General features: G+C 41.4%; 1 pseudogene; it reads right to left on the bottom strand.

Moving 5' to 3' along the window:
- Positions 1–3,690: 3,690 nt before the first annotated feature.
- On the bottom strand, positions 3,691–4,321 carry LOC102826407 (annotated as a pseudogene).
- Between the last annotated feature and the right edge of the window lie 473 nt (positions 4,322–4,794).

Here is a 4,794-nt window from a genome sequence, read left to right as displayed (position 1 = left end):
ATGTCCCAGGAGTGGAATTTTGCTTGAAGCCAAATTCTCAAGTCTTCTTAATTTTGGTGAAGATTTGTATTTTTGCAAGTGCAAATTCATGAAATTAAAGTTGGACTTTTTCTAGCTCTCCTCCATCCAATGTTTTATGACAGGAAAGACCTCTGAGTATTTTCTCAAAATAGCAAGTGCCAGCAAAACTAAGCCAGGTTGGCAGGGAAGCTCACCACCCAAGTCTTTGTAAAAAGTTGGCAGAGAGAAACAAGGGTATCACCATGAATTTTGACACCTGTCCAGTGTATTCCAATCAGGTATAGCAAGTGATCCAAGGGAACATGAACCTGGAGAGAGGCCTGCACCTGGATTCTATGGACCAGTGGATCACTCCAGGTTTTCATTCTCCTAGTATAATCCTCCAAGCTTCTGAGTTCTTGTGTCAATTAACAATACGCCTTCATGGTAAATCAAAGAGTCTAGAGACCTGTGAAGACTGCCAAGTAAGCTGTTTTTTCTTTTCTTTTCTTTTTTTTAGAGAGAGAGAGATTTCTATGAAATATGTGTAAAGTGGCTTCAGTGAGAAAAACACAATTTGAAATGACTGTAAATACACCAAGTGGCATGTACTACAATTACAATGAACAATTCAATTCAAAAGGTTACTTTGACTATTGTTTTAGTTGGAAGGATGTTTGTTTTCATATTCCCAGTTGCTAAATACAGACAGTTAGAATTTCTAACAATAGCCACACTTTGGTAGCAGCAGCATTAGGTGGTGTCAAAACAGTTGAAATCCCAAAGGAAATTATCTTCTTTTATGGCAGAATGCAGTTTATGCAGTGAAGACACTACATTCCACAGCACCATGCTACCTGAATGGAAAGGATGCTTTAAAACTCTGAAATTCAGGGTGGATAATGGGGTGTTTATCTCCATTGTTGATAAATCCATCCAGTTGATTGAGACTCATAGAGACCCCATACAGGATTTCCAAGGAACAGTTGGTGAGTTTGAACCGACAGTCCTGATGCTCAAACAGACCTTGCAGTCCAGTGCATTAACCCACAGCACCATCCCCGTTATCCACCTGAAAATTCAGTTTTAAAGTATTCTTTACATTCGTGAGTCGGAACCAACCCGATAGCACTTAACAACAGCACATGGAGTATTTGGAGTCCTGTTATCGTTCTGTAGGATGAACACTTGACTACAAGGTCAGTTGAACCACAAGTTTGGCAGTTCAAACTCACCAGCCACTCCTCAGAAACCCTCTCAGGATCACTTGAGAAGGAATAAACTTGAGGGCATTTATCAGCAACAGCAATGGGGTATTTGGAGTTCAGATGTGGTGCTGTGGGATAAAATACAGGGCTGCTATGAGTCAGAACCAACTGGATGGCACTTAACAATAAGCTAACAGAAAGATTGGCAGTTCAAACCCACCAACTGCTTCTTGGAAACCCTAAACAGAGTCATTATGAGTCAGAACCTACTTGACTGCACTTCACAGCAACAGCAACAATGGGGTATTAGTAAAGAAATGAGGAATCACTTTTTTGTTTTTGTTTTGGAAATCCTCCACTTTGTCTATTGATGTATGGCAAATTTCTGTTACACTGAAGACATTTTATAAGCTTCTAAGACAGAACCAACTGAAGCTGAACAACACTTTTTCACACAGTAAGAAAATGTCTTTGTCTAACTAGAGGGGAAAAATGAGTTAAATGATCCAAATCAATAAAAATCGTATCCTAGGATTAAGAGACCTTGTCCATATACTATAAAACTTCAATATGCAATTTTTTCTTATCTAGAATTCCCATTATTCTTCCTTTTCTAACTTGCAACAAAAGACATATCTTTAAGCTTGGGATGTTGGTCAAGAACACACTTGATTTCATTTTATTGGCGGTCTCCCCATGTATTCATTTTTTTTTTTTTAATGGTTAAAAATATTGTGGTTTTATTGTTTTTGCTAAACAATACTAAAAAATTTTTTTTTCATTTTGAAGGCAGGGCTTGAATTATTTAATTTTGACCCGTTTATTTAATAATAAAAAAGAAAAGTGAAAGAGATCATGGCCCCCCTCAAAAATTGATGAACTCCCCCACCCCCACCTCTAGCTAGTCACTTGAGCATCACCCACATTCCACTCAGTGCCTGAATGTTCAGGTGGTGGCACCCTCTGCCCCATATGACTGCCGGAAAGGCACAGAGACAGTGGGAGCTGCTTTTCACTCTCAGCTAGTTAGTCAGAACAACACTAGTGGGCTAAAGTCCAGAGTGTCCGCTAGGTTTTCTGACCATCGGCTGAGTACATACAAATTCTGATAAGCTTGTAAAATTGAAAGGGGGAGGAGCATAGGAGAAAGAAGTTGGCCGACTAAGACACACTAGCGTAACCCCCGCTTCTGCTTGGACTAGTGGCCCTGGATATGGATTTGAAGAAAGGTCTGGATGGGTGGACTCCAGTTTCCTTCTAAATGGAAAGTCACCTTCAAGGAAGAGGAGCTGAGCGGGACCTTGCACAACAATTATCCCTGCAGTGGACTGCAGACAGTTTTTCCTGTAGAGGAGGGTCTTCTAGTCCCATGAAGTAAGACAAAAGGCAGAGAGAATCCTGAGGTTCTGGTCAAATGTGAGATTGGTCCACACACAATTAAAGACTACAAAAACATCGGAAACCCTCAAACCCCAAATTCCACCTGCAAATACTGGCTCTACAAGTTGTTGCAGGAGATTGTCATAGTGAATTAAGTCAAATTAGATGCCTGGCTATAGGTGGTGGGGAGGGTCATACAGTTTTATTTTTGGAGGGATGAGGTAAGAGGAGCAGCCATGATATAGTAAAAAGAGACCTGCAAGAAGCAGAAAATATATAGAGAACATTATAATATATATTTTCATGTATATATATATATATATATTTGTTGTTGTTGTTGTTATGTGCCATTGAGTCGTTTCCGACCCATAGCGACCCTGTATAGGGTTTCCGAGGGTGTAAATCTTTACCGGAGTAGAAAGCCTCATCTTTCTCCCGCGGTGCAGCTGGTAGTTTCAAACTGCTGACCTTAAGGTTCGCAGTCCGATTCGTAACCACTACGCTACCAGAGCTCCTATATATATATATATATATATATATATATATATATATATATTTTAAGTTAAGAAAAATAAAACTAATTCAAGTACGCCCTATGCAACAACAACAAAAAAAGAGGGGGGGGTGTTGGGATTAAAGCGAGACCTCTGTTTGCTGCTCTGGTCTCAACTCAAGTGTCCCAGTCAGCCTGTTACTTTGATTTTAGAAGAGAAGCTGTAAAAGATTCCTTCAATTAATCAGAAGGCAAGTTTAAAACCAGAACAGGGAACAGACGAGGGAAGGAAAGTCAGAGTTGAAAGGACAGAGCAGGAAAGGAAGGGAATTTTCAAAAATAAAATTGACAAGGTCATGGTTCCGGAAGGGGGCTGTGAAAAGGACATGGTGGACCAAAGTCTGTTAGTCAAGTAATCATTCAACTGTTAAATTATTCTCTTGTTCTTTTTTGTTGGGTGTTTCGTTTTTCAGGTCTAAGATATGGAAACACTGACCCTTCATTAACAAGAGTCAACAGGAAATATAGGATCCCTTCCCTCCCCAGGTCTGCCTCTGCTGAAGCCACCACCTGGGCTGGATGTCTGAAGAGTCCTCCCTGTGTGCGGACTCAGAATGACAGGGCAGCCTCTTTCTGTGGTTGCTGGGCTCGTGAATGCTGCAGTTGTCCTTTGGCTTTCCAGGTCTCTCAAATGTTTTTCAACTATTTTGCGTACATGGCTCAGTGCACTCCCCTCCTTGCCTTTACAGTTTTCCACTTGATATGGGGGTGTAATAGTAACTTATTCCGTGACTAGGATGTTTTTTTCTTGCCATTTACAGTCTTCAATAGTCTTGTGAATGGTCTTGAAGAGCTGCTGGCCCTCTAGGGAGACACCAGCGCTGAGGTATAGGCCTGGCTCACCTTCTCCTCCGCTGTTGGTGCTTTGCTGGCAAGCTTACTAACATTGAGTAAAGCGGGAGGAGAAGGGTTTTCTGTTCCGACATTAATTATTTCCACTTCGGAAATATGTTGCAAGTTTATGAGCAAGATGTCTGCATGGCTGAGCTTTCCACTTGAAGAAGGACTGGTAGTCAAAAGCTACCACCTCGACCTGCAGCCGCTGCTCCTGGCAGGTCCTGCAGAACACCTGACTCCCAACGCTGAAGTACTTGCTGGGAGGAGGTACGGTCTTGGGAGAACAGATGCAGGCAACGGTGGCGACAGCGGGCGAAAGCCGGACCCCAGTGAGCCCATGCATTCGTTCTTGAATGCTTGTATTCTAGGACTGTTTGGAAAGATTCTTGGCTTGCTCCTCATTCACATCTGAGAAGTTGCATGCTTCTTTGGGGGTTCCTCATGCCATTTGCAAATGTAAAAATAGTAACTAAAAGTTTATCTTTAGTTAGTGTGACTATGTCTTTTTGTTTGCTTTTTTATTTTTAACTGAGAAACTTCAAGGGTAGGGTTGCCTTCAGAGAAATGAGAAGGGAAAAAATAAGTTGCTGCCAAAAATGGATGCTGAACGGCTAGCTAATACCATTCACAATATTTCTCAAATTATCTCATGTTGTTGTTAAGTGCCTTAAAGTCAGTTCTGGCTCAGAGCAACCCTGTATAAGGTTTCCAAGGAGCAGCTGGTGGGTTTGAACTGCCAACCTTGTGGTTTGAAGTCCAGTGCTGATCCTACAGCACCATGTGTGGAACTCCCAAATTGCTTTTAAAGAGCAGTTA

This window comes from Chrysochloris asiatica, unplaced genomic scaffold (assembly GCF_000296735.1).
Source record: "Chrysochloris asiatica unplaced genomic scaffold, ChrAsi1.0 scaffold00001, whole genome shotgun sequence".
Classification (NCBI taxonomy): domain Eukaryota; kingdom Metazoa; phylum Chordata; class Mammalia; order Afrosoricida; family Chrysochloridae; genus Chrysochloris; species Chrysochloris asiatica.
This window is presented reverse-complemented; position numbering and strand designations above follow the sequence as displayed.